The sequence below is a fragment of the Toxorhynchites rutilus genome, chromosome 3 (assembly GCF_029784135.1).
Source record: "Toxorhynchites rutilus septentrionalis strain SRP chromosome 3, ASM2978413v1, whole genome shotgun sequence".
NCBI lineage: Eukaryota > Metazoa > Arthropoda > Insecta > Diptera > Culicidae > Toxorhynchites > Toxorhynchites rutilus.
In genome coordinates, this window is record NC_073746.1 from 206,353,712 (window position 1) to 206,378,370 (window position 24,659).

A 24,659-nucleotide genomic window follows, 5' to 3' on the forward strand; every position below is an offset into this window, starting at 1 on the left:
CCCAAGGCAGAAATTGTGGAAACGTCATTTAATACACATTTTGCTTGGAAGCATTGGCGTAGTGTTGAATGAGCGTTCTGTTGGTGTAGAGATCGCTCTCTGCAGCTCAACAGCTCAGCGGATACGTCCAAGTAATTTTTGTTTCTGTTTTGTTGGATGGATTTTTGTACAATTTTCGGTTCGTACACAAATCGGATACACAGTACTATCTTTTTTGCTATTCCGTTCGCTTGTTCATCTTTTTTCGAAAAGTTAGCTCTCGGGAATTGTGCTGACGGCGATGAGATTTTTACTTATATACATGTGCTGTGTGTTCGCATGTATATAAGCCGAAAGTGCGAATCAGAGGGAGAGTCCGAGAGAGAGACGATCGCGCCGCGGTAGTTTAGGGTGTGAGAGAGAGTGTTTCAGGCAGAAAGCAAAAGCAACAGTGGCCAGCTAGCAGCGCACCTTTTGTACATAGGAGAAATATATCGGTATGTAAAATTTTTGTAGTTTGCGCTAGAAGGTATAAGAAGAGAAAATAGAAATAACTGTTACCTATTTGCCTGAAAAACTACGGGCGAAGTGAAAACCAATAGTCGATAGAGAGTCAGTTACCTATCCCACAGAGTAAGGTTTTCCACTTGAGAATGTAGATTTCCACATTTTTTTTTCTTTCAGCCTCGCACTTTCCAATATTGTTATTATGGCTTGTCGAATTATGCTACCTTAACTATTAGAAGCAAAAATGTATTTCAGTTCTAACATCGGTATCCTCTATGATAATGATTCTTATATGGAACTTTCGTTATATAACATAAATATAGCTTTTTCTTTGGTATGTATATTCCTGAAACTTATTGCGATTCTTATGATGTACTTTCCTCTATATTCCTGTGCGTGTATGAGTAAGCTCTTTAACTGCTCAGTGTATCGCAATTCATTGAGTTTACATACTAAAGTGTCGTGTGTCATATCATTAAAATGTTACCATAGTAAACTTGCTATTTAGTATACCATTAGACAAATAACCGTACGCAGCTGACATTGGAGTTCTTTTTTGTTGTTGCGGAAAGTTTCACTTCCAATTGGTGGCAGCCTTGTCTCTTAGTGCGAAGTATTTTACTTCGCGGAGCTTCTGGTTTTTGTTGGCAGTACTGGTAGGTTAAGATGTCCGCTCACACGGTACGGGTAGGGTAAAAATATCGGATGGTCGCTTTGACGAGGAATGATTTTATGGTGTGTCGAGGATGATTTTTCTCAACTCGATGTAACTTTACTCGCGTGGCGTGAGAGTCTCCAAGGAAAGAGAGCCGATGTTGTATTGTTGCTATGCTTTTTTGACGTTATATTTCTAAGTAAGTTTGCCAGAAGGGGCAAATTTTTCCGATCTCACTGAGCATGTGTTGATTGCCGTATTGCTTTGCTTCTTGTGGTGTGCGCATAAGAGTCACGTCTGCTGCTGTTCACCGAGGTCGTTTTGTATGTGGAGCATATTTCATTTCTGTGCTTCGGTATGTTGCCTTTACATTAACAGATTTTCTTTTAGGTTTCTTTTTTCCCGCGGAGCAACAATGATAGTAATCAAGGATTTGGGGATAATTTTATCGCAAAATATTTGCTCAATAGGATGGAATCGAATTGAGGAAGACATTTATGATATGTGACATGATCTTCAAACATGTTATTTAATTCGATGACAAATAAATAAATTAACGTATTTCTATGTGGGCGAATTCCATGAAATATTTTTCCAGAAGACAAATCATCAATTTCTTTTCATAGCAATTGTTTACAGTGATTTTTATTCAATAAATTCAATAAATAAAAAAAACAGGAAGTGGGTTATATGTATGGTATAACCGCAAGGGTGACGTAGGACTATCGTTGATTTAGAGATCATTTGTTTGAAGTTGAATCTAAATCCATTCTGAATGAATGAATAAATGAATATTTGGGGGACTTCGAAAACGAGACGTTACGTTACGTTACGTTGGAGGCACAAGGTTTTATGCATCCAATATAGGATACGAAAAACCTTGTTCTGAAGAATAATCTTCAGAAGCTAACCTACTAACTGTACTTTATTGACAAATCACAAACCCGAATGTATTATATGGATATTTTATGGATAAAAAACATTAAAATAAACTCTTTCGCTTGAATGTAATTTTCAATTCCAAGGGGAACTGGCAGATTATTTTCCAGCAACGATTAGATATTTCCACATTTTCCTCGATACTGGAAGTCCACCAGTGGTTAATACTAACTCGATAACCACCTGTTAATAGTACTTGATTGAAAAATATTTGGTCACAGTGTTACATGGATAGAAAACATTCAAATAAACTCTTTCACATGAATGTATTTTTGAATTCCCAGAGGAACTGGCAGATTATTTTCCAGCAATGATTAGATCTTTCCGGAACTTTCTCGATGCTGAATGGCATCCAAACGGCAAGAATTCTGCGCTTGTATGTGTCGATCCTTCGCCGTCCACCTCCTCCAGCACGTTAGGCAACGATGTTGTCTTGTCGATGTCCTCACGAAAAATGAATGTGTCTCACCACCAGAATATCGCTTAAGTATGCTTTTTGTGTGTGATTGAATCGAGAGAAGGTGTGGTTTACGATGGCAATTTGGAAGGCAAACTAAAGGGGAATGAACTCTCTGAGCTCGGAACTTTCGGCGACTGAGCAATAATCGATTGCGGGCGCATACAATATTGGATACGGAAATATCCTACTGATGGGGAAGAATAATCTTCAGAAGCTATCCTGTTAATTGCGATTGATTGAAAAATCACAAAACCAAATGTATTTGGTCAGTGTTACATGGATAGAAAACATTAAAATAAACTCTTTCACATGAATGTATTTTTAAATTCCCAGAGGAACTGGCAGATTATTTTCAGTAACGATCAGATATTTCCACATTTTCCTCGATACTGGAAGCCCACCAGTGGATAATGCTAATTCAATAACCATCTGTTAATATCACTTGCTTGAAACATATTTGGTCACAGTGTTACATGGATAGAAAACATTCAAATAAACTCTTTCACATGAATGTATTTTTAAATTCCAAGAGGAACTAGCAGATTATTTTCAGTAACGATTAGATATTTCCACATTTTCCTCGATACTGGAAGCCCACCAGTGGTTAATGCGAACTCGATAACCATCTGTTAGGCTAGGCGCAAATTGAGAAGCGTATAGCGCTCGTAAGCGAACGCGAGACTACCAACACGACTCATACGTGCCACAAACGTAGCGTGGTGGAGCGCATATTGAGTCGCAGTTTGGTGTAAATAACATGCCACTCGCATTCAATGACTGATTAACACAGAGTTGCGCGATATATTTATTTACTAACACAATCACCCGACCAGTACAGCCATACAGTGTTAAACCCACGGCGCTATATGATTGTTCACCAACACAACTACCACAACCGGCATGACCAGCACGAGCAACTGTGGTTCAGCCACAGCGTCGCGCGAGTCGTGTCTCACGAGCGCTCCACCATCTCGCGTCATCCGGCCAATTTGCGCCCTTCTATCTGTTTTTATTAGCCACAAAAACAGGCGCTATATCGCGCCAAGTTACTCGCACTATATGCGTCTCAATTTGCGCCTTGCCTTAATAGCACTTGATTGAAACATATTTGGTCACAGTGTTACATGGATAGAAAACATTCAAATAAACTCTTTCACATGAATGTATTTTTAAATTCCCAGAGGAACTGGCAGATTATTTTCAGTAACGATTAGATATTTCCACATTTTCCTCGATACTGGAAGCCCACCAGTGGTTAATACTAACTCGATAACCACCTGTTAATAGTACTTGATTGAAAAATATTTGGTCACAGTGTTACATGGATAGAAAACATTCAAATAAACTCTTTCACATGAATGTATTTTTAAATTCCCAGAGGAACTGGCAGATCATTTTCCAGCAATGATTAGATCTTTCCGGAACTTTCTCGATGCTGAATGGCATCCAAACGGCAAGAATTCTGCGCGTGTATGTGTCGATCCTTCGCCGTCCACCTCCTCCAGCACGTTAGGCAACGATGTTGTCTTGTCGATGTCCTCACGAAAAATGAATGTGTCTCACCACCAGAATATCGCTTAAGTATGCTTTTTGTGTGTGATTGAATCGAGAGAAGGTGTGGTTTACGATGGCAATTTGGAAGGCAAACTAGAGGGGAATGAACTCTCTGAGCTCGGAACTTTTGGCGACTGAGCAATAATCGATTGCGGGCGCATACAATATTGGATACGGAAATATCCTACTGATGGGGAAGAATAATCTTCAGAAGCTATCCTGTTAATTGCGATTGATTGAAAAATCACAAAACCAAATGTATTTGGCCACAGTGTTACATGGATAGAAAACATTCAAATAAACTCTTTCACATGAATGTAATTTTAAATTCCCAGAGGAACTGGCAGATTATTTTCAGTAACGATTAGATATTTCCACATTTTCCTCGCTACTGGAAGCCCACCAGTGGTTAATACTAATTTGATAACCACCTGTTAATAGCACTTGATTGAAACATATTTGGTCACAGTGTTACATGGATAGAAAACATTCAAATAAACTCTTTCACATGAATGTATTTTTGAATTCCCAGAGGAACTGGCAGATTATTTTCCAGAAATGATTAGATCTTTCCGGAACTTTCTCAATGCTGAATGGCATCCAAACTGAAAGAATTCCGCGCGTGTATGTGTGTGTAGCTTCCCGGGGAACCGTTTGTGGCATCACTCTCCTGCTGATGGATTCCCTTCTGGCCTAGGGTGCACAAACAGGCTCTTGGTGACACCGTTCATCCGCGTTTTCATGATAAATAAAGAGCTTCACCACAACAGCGACAACATGCTCCAATCGCTGTTCAATTAGAACTGAGTGGATTTCCGAGCGGCGCTCGCTTATATACCGATTGGTGATTTCAATAGCCTGTTTTGAAAGCAATTTTAAGACTATTGAAACAAGTTTTTGGATCAAAAAGTAACAAGTATAGAACGCGTAGATATTTTATCTTTCGAATGAAGTGTTTTTCATACCATTTCGTTCAGTTGTTTAGGAGCTATTAACGCTCACAATCTCGGTCTCCGGCGTAACGCTTTCGTTTTCGAAACTTTGATTTTACAACCCGGTATAGAAATGAAAGACGTAGTCCTACGTCAAAAAAAAATCAGGAAGTCTGTGTTCAAGACACGACCGCATTGTTGACGTCGGATTCCGTTAGGCTATCTGCTGCATGCTGATTTTGGATATGTTTGAAGAATTACATTGTTAACTCTTCGACAATGATTTGGGTCCGTTTTGTCTGGTTGTTAGGTTTTGTTTGTTCACTCCACCAGTGTCCATGACCGAGTGATAATGATAGAAGGATAACGATAACGATTAGTCATTAGATGGTGCGTATCACGTACCAAAGCCTCCCTCTGTGGTCCTGGACGAGATGGGTCCTGTGTTATGTATGGATGAAATAAAGAAGAGCTCATCAATGTAATATAAGATAGTTATCATTATCGAACACAAGTTTTCTCACCAGAAAAAAGTGTTACTTTAGTATACAGAAATATATTTGAAATGGAAAAAGTGATTTCATTTATATTTTTTTATTTTCTGAGTGTTTATTCAACCCATTTCCTTTTCGCTTTAAACCCAACGGAACATGATGCTACATGCCTCAATGCGAATTTCAATTGGGCTAACAGCACCCAATTCGATATGTAGAGCATATGTGAAATCACTTTTTCGAATATTCCCTCATTCTTCCAATTTTGCTAGTCGCATGAAAAAATCCTTTAATATTTCAAGTCATTTTAACACAATAACTACCATATACAATTTTACACTTACAGTTGTGCTAAAAGTTTTACAATACATGATCGGTCATTGATATGAAATATCACGAAGCAACCAACATAAAAGTTCCAAATTTAATTTTATTTATATTCTATCAAGCATAAGTTCTATCCAGTTCATTGAAACATCATTCTTCAATCAATCCATCGAAAGATTCTTATTGGAACGAAAAACACTCGTTCATCGCTCCCAACTTATTCGCCAGCACGTATGCAATCAGCAATGCCCACGCTAGTTACAATGAGCACTATCCATTTGTGCGCGTCGTTAGTTAAACTATCGACCACGAGGGTATTTACATGCTGTTTTCCCCCAGACACCTTGGATTTAAAATCTCTGTTAGGGAATACATGTCGGTGGGAAAAAAAACTCCCCCTACTTTCATGTATCTGCAATGCCGATTTCCCCCAGGCAGCTTGTCTTTGATGTCTCTGTTAGGGACCCGTCGCATGTGTCATCAATTTCGACCAATCAGAAGTGGGTATTTCCGTTAGGGTAGGGGTTGAGATTTTTCAATTGTTCGATAGTTAGTTTCATGACATATATTATTTTATTCAATGTAAAAAATTGTTATGGAGTGCCGGAATTGATTGACGCAAAAATCTCATCAATCCATCATTAAATGACTGAGCAATAAGCATTTGTAATTGGACAATTTTCACGGTGCGCTCGATTTTCGATTTTCAATTTGTTCCCAAATATGTTCCCGAAAGACGTAATCCTACATCAAAAAACAGTTCTCCATTCCTCCCATAAATAAAAATATCTTTATGTGACGGTGAGTACTCAAAATGCTTTGTCTAATTTTCATATGACCAAATAAAGTGGGCTACAGTAGGCTACGAATCCAGAAAATAATAAAAGTTCTCATCTATTGTCATGAAAATGAAATGTGGCCGGTTAAAAAAAATCGACTAGTTTTCCAATTTAGTCAAATATTCCCATTCCCGAAAATGTTTGACCGAAAATGGTCTTTTGTGAGAGAATCAAACATAATATAAAAAAGACATATCTCCTTCATTTTTTTTTTGTCTTTATATTACTTCAAAAAATTTTTTTTTCGAAAATACGGTCTACAATAGTATTTTTTGACTTCATAAAATTTGCGGAACAGTCGGAAATAGAATATCCCAAAATGAAAAAAATGTATTTTTCTGTATAAAATCTCCGATGGTTTCGCTTGAGAAAAAAGGGTGTGTTACATCTATGATATAACCGTAAGGTTGGGACTACCGTTGGCTTAAATTATTGATTGAATATAACAATTTTCGAATTCAATTTAATTCAACATATTTGCTGTGTAAGTGAAGAATTTGTACAAACGCTATGTAATGAAAGGCTCCTTGGTTTTGATGACCATGTTGGGGAACATGTTTCAGTGGGAACAAAAGTTTCCCATCTTGCATGTATTTGCAATGCCATTTTCCCCAGGCACCTTGGTTTTGATGGCTGTGTTGGGGAAACCGTAAAACGGGCCAATCAAAACGGGGCAGTCAGTGGGTTTAGATAGCGATTGACAGTTATTCAATTGTTTATCTCATGAAAAATAACATTTTATTAATTGTGATGAATGCGTAGGAATATTTCGAAATATTCGCTTGAGGTAGACCCTACACTTGCTACACTGTTGTTTAACCCGACATCGTACATAGAAAACAAAGTTTTCCCACGTACGTATAACTCATCGATCCAATAATTCAAAGGTCATATTTTTTTGGAAATTTTTTTTTTTGATTTTTCCGACACTGAAAAAAAATACGGGTTCAGTATTTTATATCATAACAAAACTACCAAATTTAACGAAAATCTGAGTTCCATTTGCTATGGAATGGAAATAAATAAATATCTCCTAAAGGTTTATATGAAATGCTGGTAGGTTTAGTGTTAAATACTCATGATGCATATTTGATTAATCTTTCATACGATTGAGATTTGATACGAACCTATATGCAACCTAGCATGTGCAAAAGCTATACGTTTTATTGTTTGATGGATTTGCAAAACTCGAAACGTTATTTCGCTCCAAAACAGCTGCAAATAAGTTTGCTGATCAGGTGAGTCCGATATCGGTGTCAAAATTTCGACTGGAGCCTCTTTGTTTTGCAATCACTAATCGATTTTTTCATAAAATGTGCGAATGACGAAGTCCCGATGTTCACCCGACCAAATTGTTATAGTAATTGAAAATGGGATCTCAATACAAACACCATTGCGACAATGCATTATTGGACACACTAACCAAAAATACTTCTTCCTTTTTATGTTGAAAAATTCTATTAGAATCATTAAAATTAACAAAAATTTCCAGTTACAGATATCTCTTTAAGCAGAGACAGAAAAAGTTTGGAAGATCGCTAATCTATATAAACCAGGACAGCAATACAAGTATTTTGTTTTTCATACTCAAAATACGATACAACTTGATAAAAATTCGAGGGGTTGTATCCGAGACACGACCGCTTAGGACGTAGGACTACACAATCTTTTTTTTTAATTTGTTGGTTTATCATTTCGGATATTATTTGCGAATACGTCGAAATTCCATAAATAACTTTTGACGTAGGACTACGTCTAACCGGAAGATATAGGGGGTGAAATGAAAATCTAGACACTGAACAAGTAGGAAAAAATGCAAGATTTGGAACGCTTATAACTCGAGCATTTCTCAATAGATCGCAAAGGTTTTTGCATCAATTGATAGGAAATATATCTACGCATCTATCATAACGAATAACATTTCATTTTTCTTGAGATAAATAATTGAATAATTGTGAAATATCAAGCATTGTCCAAATGCACTATGTGCCCATTTTTGATTGGTCCATTTTGTGCTCCTCAAATCGTACCGACCAAAACGGTCAACCAGAGCAGCAGCGAAATACAATGAAGCACGATTGGAAAGGAAAAAGAAAAAATATGAACGAAACATTGGTCGCAGTCTCACACATGCGTAATTCTCGAGCCAGCCAGTCAGCTTAAAAATCCCCGCTCCGCTGCCGTAACGATATTTCTTTGTGTGGACACCGACTGGACAACATCGTTGCTGGACGAGCTGGATGGCGAGGGATCGAGTGCCTTTCTCAAGGCAATGGGGGTGGAGGTGTAATGAAGGAGTTAGAGTAGAGTTTTAAGGGCCTTTCTCAAGGCTAGAGACGAATGAACTAAAAAGTTTAAAGTCTCTATAATACAAAACCAGCACCACCACCACCGTAACGATCATTCAACATCACATCACATCACATCAACAAACCAACACAAGCAGCCATGTTTGGATATGGCAAAGGAGGAAAAGTGAAGGGAAAGGCAAAATCCCGCCCGAACCGTGTTAGTCTGGAGTTCCACGCAAGGGTAGCTAGGCCGAGCGCGTTAGTACCAGTGCATCAGTCCACCTAGCCGGCGTTATATAGTTTCGGCCGCCGAAGTGGAAAAGCTGCTCGCGACGATAAGAAAACCTGCATTCAGAACAGACCACATTCGGTTCGGTGGACATCAAGACAACACAACAGGCAGTTGCAGCGAGTGGCGAGTGGCAAACGCAATCGCAAAACGACAGCAGGTAGCAGAAGAAAAAAGTTTGTTCTTTATACAATCTGCTTTGGTGGCAAAACCAAAACAAGGCGGCATCGAGGGCGTTCGAAATGGTTTTTTTTAAAACCACGAGTACTAAGTTTTCTAAATTGGAACCATTCCATAAAACACGGCGCTTATCAGGGCCATTAAACCTTTCAAAAAAGAGTTTACGAAATACAGTTCAATGCATTCTAAAATAATATCCAAAATAATAATAAAACACAAATTGATTTTTTCAAAATTTGTTTGCCAGGATATGATGAGTATGTGAATTTGGCAGTTGTTCTGAGCTTATTGATGGTTGGGGACTTTCCCGATTATTCAATTTTCACCAATTCTTAAATTGCTTCTAGATTGAAAGTACAGTAATTTATATTTAGCTCGACATTGAGCTAATTGGATGGATCTGTAATGCGACATTTTTGTCGCAACATAGAGTTCGGGGTCCAAATTATGACCCCACATTGAAAGTCGACACTGTACCACTGTCATCGGAAATGTTCAATTACAGGTTTAAATCGCCTCAAATGCGACACGGAGTGTTTCTCCGGCACGTCGCATTAAATGTAATTTACTGAACAACATGTCACAAGCTGGATAGGAAGAAATTTTTGCAACTGTGAAAGCTGTGGCGAGTGGCAAACGCAATAGCTAAACAGGAAGGTTTAACCGAACAAGATGGGGATATCGAGTGATTAAACAGTAAACTAATCCATTTTTCAGGTAGATAGGTAGGTATTCACGTAGGAGAAGAAAATATAACAATATATTTAAAATATATATTTAACAAAAGCTGTCCCCTTTGTATAGTCCTACGTCACTCCGGTTATGTCCCCGACATTACCCACCCGTCTTTTTTTTAGTGAAAAGTTCCTGGAACCCTGAAAAGTTTTAATAGCTTGCGTGGTTTTGTAGAATCATTTCGAGAAGCAACAATTCTTTCTTGCCTTTGCGAGAACAATACACTAATTGGTCATGTGTCGCAATTTGTTTCTTTATACGAGGTATGGCTGTTAAATAACCAGACTGGTTAGGGAAAAAAGCCATACTTAATAAATAATAACTTATTATAACCATTATGAGTATATATCCGATATTTTGAAACTTCATCGTAGAAATTTGTCAGTTTAGGAATTGACGTTTTCAGTTCGCTGTCAGATGCTGATAACAAATCAAAAATTCTCACTACTTCTTGAGAAGATTTTGACTCTTCTAATTCCCGACGAAAACGATCAACATTCCTATCCTATTTTCGCCCTCCATTGTTAGCCCGAATGGTCTTTCGTCTAACAATTGCTTACCTTATGACGAATTCTCCTTCCAGCCTCTTGAATGGCCTTTTCGACTATAATGTTCCTTTCAACAGCAAGAAATGTCTGGTCACAATGATATGCTGAGATAATCGTATGGCTTGCAAATAGTTCTGCGCTAGAAGCGCGGACTTCATGTAGTATATCGCACCGGAAGTACGGATAACACAGAAATATAAAATCACAAACTTCTGAGAGAAGGGACCGTGTGCTTGATCTAGATTTCGAGTTTTCCGGCAGGATCGCGCAAAGCTTCAACGAAGTTCGCATTAATTGGATTCACAACATTATAATGAACACTGAATCGAGTTTGCGGTAATCTTTCTACCATCACACCTCAGTGATTCATATGCATATCTTAGCGATGAATCGAAGTTACGAAAAACAAATTCAACAGCTCTAATGAATGTTATACACTGTGGATTGTCAGCAAAAGCACGTTGTTCTCTTAACTTCGAAGAGCTCCAGAGCTTCAATCCTGCGAAAAAAGCTTTTACGTTTTGCTCCCTCATCAAAATCTGAACTTCTCCATTTCTTCCTGATATTGTTGGAGAATTGTCGAAAAATGTGAACGTCACATCTAGAAATCTAAACCATCACTCTCCATTTTAGGAAGAGTATCGTTACTCAAATAAGCAACTTTTTTCACATCCAAAACGAAAAATTTAAAGGAAGAATCTTTTACATGAATTTTTCCATAGTGAAATCCCTCACGAAATAATACCGCCAATCACTGAGTAGAAACTGAGTTAAAGCCTTTATAGAATCCACAGAAAAACCCGGTGACTTTCATTTAAAATATTGAAAGATTTTTTTCGAAAAAATAAACAAATTCTGCATTCTGCCGGATTTGCATTTCGTTCGAAACCATTATTTCGTTCGAGTTATAATTTCGCTTTCCCTATTTCGAACGTCTTGCTCATTTCTTGTTCGAAGAGAAGCATATCAAACGAAATGCAAAAACAACTCGAACGGAATACAGATTGGAATTTCTTCAAGTTTTTCAATCGACCGATCGAAATACAGAATAATAAGTTCGTACTTTATTTTAAGCCTGTTATGTTTCTTCTAGACTAGCCTTTCATTTTTCAATGTACCCCAGCGCAGTATAATGAAAAAATGCACAGTTTTAAGGAATTTAGCCAGTATTTCATCTGAATCAACAAGTCCTATCTCAAGATTACGTCTCTCAAAAAGGGTCCCAAATAAAAAAATACATGCCAAATTTTTATGGAATAGTTCTAACGTTAATAACTATTTTTATGTTGACGGATGAACGGACAACGATTTGCATACCAATCGGATTGGAAATTCTCTGAGAATTGTTTGATATGTAATGCATTACGATTCCCTTATTCATGAATGGTGTAAATTAACAGAAATTGGCAGCATACATATTTTCTCACAAGTTTGTTCTATGAATTTCTGTTTCTTTCTACACCGAGGAACGAGTGGGTCGTGAGGTAAAATTTTTATGTACCACTGTGTGCGTGTGTAAAGCGTTCGCTCGAACTGCAAATGCAGTGCTCGCTCATACCTACACTGCGAAGAGAGGAGATATTGCAAATTAATCCGTTTATAACGTATTGGGTATAGATAAGCCATTCGCGATTTCTAAAACTTATTCTCGCTTCATCTTGCAGTCGGCTATTTCTCTTGTGTCACACATATCGGTTTTCCTCGATACGAATTTCAAGAGCAGAATCATTTCGGAGGATCGGAAAAAAATCTTTATCGAAAACAATTAGTCACCCTATACTGAAAGTTCTATTTGTTTGCAATCCCACTCAGGTAGAAGCGATCCTCATAATTACTTCTGAAAACGCATGAAGAGAAGTTTTCTGAATTCTTCATTCCTTCACAAATTATTTTGCGACTGGCATGACCAAGTTCAGTGATTCGTGGATTGATATGATTTTATAGAGATGGAACTTGAAATAAAAGTGTTCTGTATGAAGTCCAATTTTCCCCATATAATCGTGCCTCATGTTGCAGTCTCAAGGGTTTACCACGTTCGAATTGCTTATAACATAAAAGACTGCTCAGAATCAGTGAGGAATGTCAAAATTTCGACTGGAGCCTCTTTGTTTTGCAATCACTAATCGATTTTTTCATAAAATGTGCGAATGACGAAGTCCCGATGTTCACCCGACCAAATTGTTATAGTAATTGAAAATGGGATCTCAATACAAACACCATTGCGACAATGCATTATTGGACACACTAACCAAAAATACTTCTTCCTTTTTATGTTGAAGAATTCTATTAGAATCATTAAAATTAACAAAAAATTCCAGTTACAGATATCTCTTTAAGCAGAGACAGAAAATGTTTGGAAGATCGCTAATCTATATAAACCAGGACAGCAATACAAGTATTTTGTTTTTCATACTCAAAATACGATACAACTTGATAAAAATTCGAGGGGTTGTATCCGAGACACGACCGCTTAGTACGTAGGACTACACAATCTTTTTTTTTAATTTGTTGGTTTATCATTTCGGATATTATTTGCGAATACGTCGAAATTCCATAAATAAATTTTTAGTGAAAAGTTCCTGGAACCCTGAAAAGTTTTAATAGCTTGCGTGGTTTTGTAGAATCATTTCGAGAAGCAACAATTCTTTCTTGCCTTTGCGAGAACAATACACTAATTGGTCATGTGTCGCTATTTGTTTCTTCATACGAGGTATACGAGGCTGTTAAATAACGAGACTGGTTAGGGAAAAAAGCCATACTTAATAAATAATAACTTATTATAACCATTTTGAGTAATATGCGTTCGAAAACTCTTAATAAATCGTTACATTTTTCGTAGAGTGACCCCCCTATATAGAAATCAAAGACATAGTCCTATGCCAAAAATTGCTCCACCGACAGCGCGTTATGGGCAGGTGCGTTGGTGTTCGTGTTTTTCGTCACACATGATTTCCGACGCGCACTACAAACCACGTTCCATTCATACCACTGCTTCTCGCAAACTACTATAGTGACAACAACGTGTTTTCGTACGTTTATACGAGACACTTCAAGCTACCGAACGCACTATTCGTTTTTCCCCCACCCCTCTAATGTGCCCGCCAGGCGCGCAGTCTCGTTATTTAATAGCCATACCTCATATCAATACAAGCATTGCACTGAGTATTTAGCGAGAGGCATCTTCCGTTCATCGCCATCTAACAAGCATCAAACACGCGTCTAACAGATACACACAGTTACAGCGATAAAAATGAAACATCGAAACACACTTCATATGAAATATTCGCTAGCGTTCACAGCTCGAAGGGAAACATAAAACACAAAACGAGCAAAATAAGCAATCTTTGTTGTTTCGTGTACAGAAAGATTCTGAGAATTTTTCACAGAGGAGATGCAATATATATACGCTAGCGACAGCTAACTTACTATGCAATGGTGGAGTTCACTTCGTAAATATTCTCTTTTCGCTATCCCCCTTCGTTGATTCTATTCTAGCGGCTGCATAAGTTGCCCGTTATTGACAGCTCTGTTCGGGGAAGCACACAAATGGACAGAACAAATGTATGAGGAAATGGGAATGCTTCCAATTTTCATCAATTTAAACCATATACAGACTATGGGATTGTAATGTATAGCATACCAAACAAATCTTAGAAAAATTTCCAATTCTATTGGTATGCAAATCGTTAAAATCCGTTCGCAGCAAAAATAGTTATTAACGTTAACTTTATTTCATAAAAACGTGACCTGTTTACTGATTTGGTACCCATAATGTAAGACGTAGTCCTACGTCAAAAACTTGAACGCGACAAAAGGGTACGTTTGGTCTGCCTATGATTATGGGCTATGGTTTCAGTCATGAGACTATGATCAGCTTATTCACAATGCACAATACATAGGGAGATTATTTTTATGAAATTTCCAAAATCTTAAATTTGAACTCAGGAACCTATGCCGGAGCCAGTAAGTGACCTTTGTAAACTTTAAGATTTATAGGATACTTAATTCAATATTCATGACACATTAACTCTTCTTCCGATGTATTGTTGATTATTGTATGGGCTATTCATATCATTTTTCTCAGAGTTTGAAAATGAATACGTTTTGAGAAAAATGGCTTGTAGTTTTTAAAATAATGATATTTCAAGCGTATTATTAAATTTGTTTGATATTTTTAATGAAAATTTTGCTAATGTAATTTTGAGTTTTTTTCTAATTTTTTTACAAAAATTTCGAACTCAAAATCTAAAAAATAAACCTATGAAAGTTTAATCAATGAATGAACCGCAGAAAACTGTTTAAAAATAGTACATTAAAAATATAGAACAAATATGCATTAAAAAATACACTAAAATAACATTTCCAAAATTAAAATTGATTTTTCAACTACGTATTTTTTTTTAAATTCTAAAAATTAAATAGGTGTCCAAATAAATATCAACAAACCATTCATACATCGTATCAAAAGGGGCTGTCCACATACTACGTGGACAGAAAAAGCATAATTTTAGACACCCCCTCCCCCTCCGTGGACAAGCGTGGACATTTCTTATACCCCTCCTCCTGTTGTCCACGTGGACATTTCTACAGCTTTTGGAAAAAAAATTCAAAAAAATCAATTTTTTCGCTTTAATTTTATTTCAAGTTTGATTCTACTTACATATTCAAATGGAAGATTTGCTGTGAGGTGCATTCGAATGTAATTTAAAATGTTATAAAAATTGACATTATTTTCGCATGACAAAAAAATTGATTAAATTACAGAAAAATAATTTCCTCAGATTATATTTCATACCTGTTGTCGCACTCAGTGCGAAACTTCCATTGGAATCCTTTTGTTTATCCAATTTCATGATCAACGCGAATCAAACAATTTGTTGAAGTTCCGCTCGATTATATTTGACATTTAACATGCCGGACCAGTTAAAGCGCGAATGTCGATAACTAGTCTTCCCTTTTCGCATAGTTAGTGAATGTTTACTGTATTAGTCTCAGGTCTAGAAAAGAACGCTTCAGCTAGACCCGATGTCATGCAATTTCTTCACTATTTTTACTGCCAGCCTAGTTAACACATTAAGGACCGCGCGTTTTGAAGCAAACTTGAACGCTTCATTTGTTCAGATTCTACGAATGAGATTGTTTCCTTCGATGTGGATGAGACGAAGGCGAGCCATCGGTAGGCCTTGTTAGATTCTTGGTAAACCAAGGATTTAACCTTCCATTGTAGAAAACACGAGTTATTTCGTGATCCATCCGTAACAGGCGGAACACGAAACACGAGAAAACTCGTGAGCGGTCCGCAATATGTTAATGTGATGGTGTTAATATAATTTGTGATCACTTGTTTTGTAATGATCAAACTTACAAAACAGCCATAACCTAAATTTACGACCTTGACATTTTAAATATTTATGAAATTTGTCAGGTGGTTTCGGATGAGATTGAAATCAATGTTTAATGAAAAAAAAACTTACAAGAAAAAATCTGCAGTCAAAAAGATCGAAAAAATCGAAAAAAAGATCGATTTTCATGATTTTTGGAGTACAAAGAATTGACCCAAAAAATCGGAAATCAGAGAGAAAAAGATCGATCTTCTGAACATCTATCCAAGAGCGCCCAATCCTAGTTGGAATTCATCGAGATTAGTGGCTTGGTAAAAGCTCATAACACAGATTTGCTTCCAGTCCCACCAGACCCAGAACATGCCTTCCTTCAGGCGAAAATCTGCTTTGGGGTTCAATTCACATGTCCAAGGTTTCTTTAACTCAACATAATTGTGATTGATTCACCCTTCACAATTCGCTAAAAAAATGTATTTTCGTTGCGTTTATGAAACGAATGCACATTGAAATTAGCACAATGTCGCATTATTTAATCTGATCGAGTCAAACCCCATCGGGTTGTACGAATTTTGCAACCTTGGATTTCAGAATGCAACCTTGGATTGCAGAATGCACACCTGGAATACGGGTTAATAGGTAGCCCATACATTGCAGTACTTTTCTTACCCATGCTTCATCAGGTGCTCATGAACGGTGGTTTTAGAGAACTGTCTACTAATACACGTGTCGTGTCCCGAGGATTAATCTTGATAAGTGTCTCGATTTGATTGTCATCAGTAGCAACATGGACTTTTTATACAACCTAATAGAATTATATTATAAAAAAATACTAGATATAAAAAAACACCATTGCTAGAAATAGATCTCCAGAGATACGATCCGTGCACCTATGCAGTGGCGTTGCGTGACCGGGTGACACCCGAAACGGATGTCTTGGTTGTCATCTCTCCAATAAACCCTTGTTATCAAGTTTTTTGTTGTGTTTTTTAACACTGTAGGCAGCGTTTCTTGAAAGATTTCATTATGATTCTTACTATTCCAATGATTGGTACCGTCCACGTGATTTCAGGGGCATTCAAATACCTACGGAATATTGGTATCTCTAACAAAAACTCACTTTCTGAAACTTCGTCGTATTAATTCCCCAGTTGCAGAATCGACATTTTTAGTTCACTGTTAGATGTTAATAACATGCGCCGAGCTTGAATTGCTTCAAAAATTTCGGATACTTCTTTGGACGATTTTGACCGCTCTTGTATTTCCAATGAAAACGATGAAGTACTCCAGCATTCACGCCTTATTCTTTTTAGTCATTTTTAGTCTAGTTCTTCCGCCTAGCTTGTTCATCTGATGACGAATTCTCCTCTCAGCAGCAAACCCGTAATCGTTGAATGGTCTTTTCGGCTGAATCGTGAATTGAAGGCGATGGAATTGTATGCCGTAAAGAACGTGATTGTGGTGCTCGAAGATTACAATCGCCACAAAACCTCAGAGTTCAACAGAGATAGTGGTTCTAAACAAAAATTGTTTTACATAGACCATTACATAGAAAATCGAAACCTGCACTTAAGTCGTGATTTTCAATACTACAATGATTTCAACATTTTTTGTATCTTTGGGAGTCTTTGTCCTGACGGAATCCATGGGCCTCTATTACCGATTGGAATAAATTGTTCGATCCAAGTTCATGTGCGTTTCTTTCAGAATATACATTTCAGGGAAGAAGTTCAGTTTATGAAAAAATATGGATGTCTGACCAGGCAGCACTTTCAGGCAACTTAGTATTTTTATCGATGAATGCATAATTCTCAGGGTGGGCTTATAGTTTTAAAAGTCTTGTGAATACAGAATTCAACTATTCTACAAATATCAATGTGACCGAGAAAGTTTTATCGTTAACACGAAGAAAAAAGAAGAAAGCATTTTTATGTTTTAATTATTTAAGGCAGTATTATAGTCTAAAAAATTGAAAAAAAAAATCTTTATATTTCTGTAGTTTAGGTATTCAAGAATATACCCTAGTGAGAACTCATCGAAAATCCTATTATTTACCGAGTTAGAGCCATTCTAGTGATGCGGTATCTAACGCGTTTTTCTCGAAACAAGTGTTTTCAAACTGGCGTACACGATATCTCAAGTTCTACTGAACCGATTAATGTCGAGCCTCCTCTGAATACAATATGCATACATGTCTCTATCGCATAAACTATTAAAAAATTATATTTTTTAAATTTTCCTGTTTTTAAAAAATCGTGAATCGTAAGAAAAAACGTTTTAAACCGCATTTTGTTTTTCAAACTACCGCCATTTTGTCAAAAAAGACGTTTTTGACTTGCCCGAGTTTCATGCGATAGCGGCATCTTTACTGATTCAGAATCTGTTCGATTTTTGCGTTTCGGAAAACCAAAAGGCTGGAATCGTCTACGCCTTGGCACAACTTTTTTAAAATACCGTCACTTCATCAGCTTGTAACTATTCTAGTTATGAATATTTTTTTCCGTTCAAAAAATTTTTTGGTAAAAGATAGATTAACAAATAATGATAGAATGGATAGTAAAAATATTCTTTGTTCTTTTTTTACGGTGCTCGAGAAAACGTACGAAATTCGTGTTTCTACACTCGAATACCACCTTAGGTAGATTGGCGATGAACGACTGCAAGAATGTTCTGATGTAGGTCCATCTTATGTTTTAACTACAGAGAAAAACAACGAAAAATCATGTAAACGCAACAGTTCAGCACCTTAACGCAAAACTTACTCAACCTGAAAACATATATATTTGGGCACCCATTTGTCATACTACATGGCAGCATCAGAGCCCCGCCGATTCGGCAGAGGAAAAGAGGAAACTGAAATGTGAAAATGTGAATAAGCTTTTCTGGGGTATGAAATTTATGGGAGAATTATTATAACTAAGTGTGTGTCTTTTGTTTCACGAAATGTGCTCAAAAATTAAACCAATAAAAATGTTGGTGCAAATAAACGGATTTGGGACGACATAGGAAGAAACAAAAGGCAAAATATTGCCATTGTCCTTGCGAGAGATTCCGCGGGAAGTGAGATGAGAAGAACGAGTGGGAAATTTGAATAAAGAACAAATAAATTCGCTACAATGCTTTTCATCGCAGGATGCCGCCACCACCATAAGTTTTTTTTTTTCGTTATGCTTGGCCCCCCATGAAACCCGAGGCGAAGAAAGCTCTTCCAAAGGTCCCGCGATATGCTGTGTTTGAAATACCATTAAATTGATTGATTTCTATCGCCCCCTAATTCTCATTGTTCTCGGATCTACGAACAAGATTTTCCCCCTCTTGCGGTGTGCGATATTTGGGGGAGAAGAAGTGCCAACGCAAATATTTGATGACATTTTTCAATTTGTTAATTCAACAGGTATCGTTAATGCCCCCAGTTCAAGAAGGATGCAAGCGTGGCAAAGGTAGGAAGGAAAGAGGAAAAGTTTTTAATAAAGATGAGCAGCAAGCAAGCACTTCACGGTCGATTAAGGGTGAACTTTTTTACTTTCACTGACCGTTGATAGAGGCCTTAAGTTCAAGGGTAGGATTGAAATATTCTTGGCATTAGACAACGCAGAGAAAGTTGCGCTGCTAGAAAGTTGTAACTACGAACGAGTGGAAGTAAATCGTTTGTAAATCTGTTTTTTCTCAGTTTCTTAGTATGATGTCTAAATACACTATTTGTTCTGGAAGCTTTAGTTTCAACCCCAATTCGAACCGGGAGAATGTTTAAATTCACTACTTAAAAATCAAACCAAACTCTGAGGGAAGGATATGTCCCAGCAGAGACTATAATTTTTCGACAATCATTGTGCTCTGTAAGCAAGGATGATCAATAAATCTGATTTGTTCGACGTTTACCGCGCCACCATTCGAATCGTTTAGAGAAAATTGCTACGAGTCTCGTCATTTTTTTTCCGCAGATGCAAACATAAATCATCCAAAATATGATTGATACATAAGCCAGAAACATTGATTCATCGAAGATGACAAGCGGGAAAAATGTGTTGCTTAACAAGCAACAATTTTGCTAACGTGTCACAGTTTAAAATGAGAGGGAAAACTCGCATTGAACACGTCGCCATGTGCTGCGGACTTCAACGCGGAGCGAAAAACTTCCAGCTTATCGTTATATTTTGATAAGAAAATCAACGATAACACCTAAGTTCAATCGGTTCTCACCGAGTGTGAAATTAAGCTTTCAACATTGTCATAAACGCTGACTTGTCTGAAGAAGCATAGTCACTAAAAGGTTTTGGAAGTGTGAGGCATATCTACAGATAACAAATACAACAAATCTTATGATTCTAGGAGGGCTTTGTCTTTTCAATGCTGTGTTGGGACCTTCAACTAATTCGTTCTGCATGCTTAGTTGATCTACTAATCATCTGGACCCTCATAAGGGATCATTTCTAACGGGAAATGTGCCTCAGATGTGTAAGTAAAGTGTGTCCCACATCAAATTGCATCACGGAAAAACGATGTAGAAAATAACCTAGTTGACAGATCCTTTTCAAACTTTTAGGCAATAAAATATAACCCATTAGCTAGCTTTTGGCATTTCATTTGTTACGCTTAACTCCACTCATAAGGTTTTGTACATCATCTGGTTGCAGCTTCTACTGTACGGAAACCCGCTATTTCTTCATATCTTCTTCAGATTTGACCTCCTTGGAATGCTTCCGTAGTGTCTGCTTCATAATAGCCCAGTATTTCTCTATGGGCCTTAAGGTGGGACCAGAATGCCGCGCTATGTGTCACGTTGCGACAATTGTGTTTTAACACTTCATTTTATATATGTGTGTTTCCATTTAGTCGAAAACAATAATGCGTTGCGTGATTAGCATCGTTGTACTAAACGCTAACATTTGTTCTAAACTGCTTGCGCCGAATTCGCGATGACAGTGGCATGGTGTCGATGTCTGGTGGCAACTTCGAATTAGGGCCATAATTTGGGTCCCAACTCAATAGTGTAATCTCTATCAGATTAGAAGACACGAAGCAGGTTTTTAAAGTCTCAAATTTGAATGAAAATTTTCACATCATGTTATTTGAATACTTGAAACACGTGTTTCTGACTTTCATTCAACCATATGGCTAAACAATTCCAACAATTCCAATACTGTTGGAATTGTTGCTGAATTTTTTCATCATAATATAGAGTTGTCTTCATAAGCAATTTTCGTATGAGACTTTCTCACCACCTACATACAAAAATGTTTTTCATTTAAATAGAATACTAGTTTGGTATAGAAAAGCTAATTTTCATTCATAATTTTAAAGCGTGTTCATTCCGACTGAAAATCAGCTATTTTTTCACGCTTCCCCAAACTAATAAACGAAGCTCAATGCTGCCAGCGCGGATATGTCAATGTGTTGTTTTTAAAAACATTCAACTGATCCGTGGACACAACAAGAACAAAATTTTCATACGGATTTTATTTTGTTTTTGTTTACATGAAAAGTGGTGACGCGAATGCTAGATTGTGACTGCAAATCAACAAACTGCCTCAGGCGAATGTTTTAGCACAAAACGCAAGCAATGACAGCTGATGAGAAGCAACGCACAACGCGGCATTCTGTTTCCACCTTTAGTTCCGGCGCGTTGAGGGATTCATGTCCTTGGGTACGAAAGATACTCCGTTGGCTTCGTACCACTCCAGGACATCTTTTGAATAGTGGCACAAAGATAGATCCGGCAAGAAGATCGTAGGGCCCTCGTGTTGCTTCAACAGAGGAAGCAGACGCCTCTATAGACACTCCTTATGATAGATCTGCCCGTTTACAGTCACGGTTTTCACGAACAGCGCACTGTGTTTCCCACATGAGCAGATTGCTTGCCAAATCATGTATTTCTTGGAAAACTTTGAAAGTTTCTGCTTCCTTACTTCCTCCGGAACATCAAACTTGTGCTGGGCGGTGAAGAACAGTAGCCCCGGAAGCTGTCGGAAGTCCGCCTTAACGTAAGTCTCATCATCCATGATGAGACAATGAGGCTTCGACAGCATCTGGATGTACAGTTACCGGACCCATGACTTTCCCACCGTATTTTGCCGTTCGTCACGATTTGAAGCCTTCTGCACATTGTACGTATGCAGTCCCTGCCGGTCCTTGGCTCTCTGAACGATTGATTTGGATAGATCCAACTTTTTGGCCACAACCCTGACCGAATCATTGGAATTCCGCTTAAACGCTTCCACGACACACTTGTGATCCTGATCACTAATATAACATCCATTCTGACCGCATTTCTCTTTTCGTTCGATGCTCAGAGTTTCGTAGTAACGTTTGATCACACGACCCACCATTGATTGCACGATTCCGAGTTGTTTTCCGATATCCCGATGAGAGAGTTGAGGATTTCCCAGGTGCTTGCACAAAATCAACGTCGCAACGTCGCGAGCTTTTCGGGTGACGCCTTTTATTAAATTTTTGAACAGCGATAATAATACAGTGTAAACAATACACTCTACCCAAATTTTCAAGACAAAGTACCCTATATGTAATTTTCTACAGCGTTTTTTTCGTGATGCAACTTGATGTGGGACACCCTTTAAAGTGTACTGTTCAAAAAGTTTACTGTTAGCTTGAGAATCTTGTAGAGGCTTTCTTTTGACTTATAAGGTATCCTACAGTGGACCAGAAAGGTAGCACCAAACGGTATCCACTAGTAGGGCCTCAAACTCGCGAGTTAAGCATGTAGAAGGTCTCAAAAGCAATCGTCTCTCGTTTATTGATGTCGGATATTTATATGGATTTACACAGTTTGTTCAGCTTAATTCTATCCTACTCTTATTCTATAATAATCATGTAAGTGAATGAGACAGCGGGAGAATCACACTTTGGTTTTGTAAAAATGCATTGTCAAATATTCAGTTGGCAATGGCCCTCAACTGATAGCGCAATTTGAAACCCTTCGTTTCATTGCCACTCGGTCGGGACCACGCGGCTGGAAGTAAGGGGAAAGAGATAATTTAACATAGGTCGAGGACTGCACTTGTTGCTGACGCATATGGACGTAATTTAATTTGCTTATGCAATATTTGTTTATATTTTACAGGGCGGATGGCATTTTGGATAATTTATTGATGTGTTGTATTACAGGGGTTTTTAGCCCATGACACCTTCCCTCTTTGGAAGAATGGTGTAATGGAGTGAAATGAAATGAAATCATTCTAAAAAGGATTCTCCAGTTGCCTCTATAAATTGTGTGTTTAAAAGTAATAGTGTAAATTTCTACTTTTATAAACTTGCTTTCATCTTTTGTTGTTGTTGTAAATTGAGTGTTTTGAATATTTTTTCTAATTAAACTTAATCACCGAATTTCTTACATCTAGCACAGGGCCTACCTCTTTATTATTATTATTTTTTTTTCTCTTTTTTTTTTGAGGTTAGGCTCGGTTCTACTTATTCTAATCACTGTTTAATTATACGATTTTTATGTACAATTTGTTCATCATTTGATATTTGGTTTTTGATAGTCACGTTAGGATGCTTAATTTCAACAATCTCAAAAGGCCCTGTATACACCGAATCAAGTTTTCTACGATTTTCTCTTTTTAACCAAACTTTGTCTCCTAATTGTATGTTAATTCGGTTTGCCTGTTCTGACTGTTTTGTTATTCTTTGAAGCTTTGATTTATCTAATAGAAATTTGGCCTTTTGAGCAGCTAATTGTAATTTAAATTTTAGTTCTTTATGATATGAGTCATGGTTATAAACTGGATCTACGATTGTTGTATTTTTTAGGTCTGTGGGGTAATTTGCTTGATTTCCGAAAACTAGTTCAAATGGTGAAAAAGTATGTTCTGTATGTGGCGTAGTGTTGTAGAAAAAGGTAAAAAATGGTAGCCATGAATCCCAGTCATCCTGTTGTTCGTTAATGAATTGTCTAAGATATTCATTCAAACAACGATGGCTTCGTTCCAAGGCTCCTATAGTTTCTGGGTGATATGCTGTTGAGAATTTTTGGTCTATTGAAAGCATTGTACATATTTCTTTGAATACTTCATTTTTATACTCGGTGCCCATATCAGTTTTTATTGCTTTTGGGCAACCATGTTTTAAGATAAGGTTTTCGACTACTGCTTTAGCTAAGGTTTTTGCTTGCTTATCTATTATTGGTAATGTTATAATATATTTCGTTAGATCGCATTGTATTGTTAATGCGTAACGATTTCCTCTATTTGATCTTGTTAATGGACCTACTGTATCCATTGAGACAAGGTCAAATGCTTTAATTGGTGTTGAAGTTTTCTCGAATACTTCTTTTGTTTTAATTGTGTGTTTGTTTAATTTACATCGAACACAATTTTTAACGTAAGTGGTGATTGTGTCTTTCATATTTTTCCAAAAGTAATTTCTTCTTAGTTTTTGTAATAGTTTGTTAATACCGACGTGGCCTCCTAAAAGGGTATCGTGGTTTTCTTTTATTAATCGTTGTATTTCGTTTTCATCCTTCAGCACTTTAGCTGGGACGTATAAAATTATCGTGACGTCACTTAAATTATCATTGCATATTTTTTTAAACGTTTCTATTCCATTCAATGTAGTATTATTTGCTTCATTCAATG

General features: G+C 37.2%; 1 protein-coding gene across 2 annotated transcripts in view; it reads left to right on the top strand.

Annotated features, from left to right (window-relative positions):
* The window catches only part of LOC129775075 (uncharacterized), a 179,844-nt gene that overhangs the window by 108,418 nt on the left and 46,767 nt on the right, over positions 1 to 24,659 (top strand). Inside the window, exon 1 of one of the 2 annotated variants that reach the window (XM_055779317.1) lies at positions 75 to 476. The exons of the other annotated variant lie outside the window; for it this stretch is intronic. The gene's annotated coding sequence lies outside the window, so the exon portion shown is untranslated. Of the gene's footprint in view, positions 1 to 74; positions 477 to 24,659 lie in introns of those variants that run through there. 2 annotated transcript variants of the gene reach the window in all.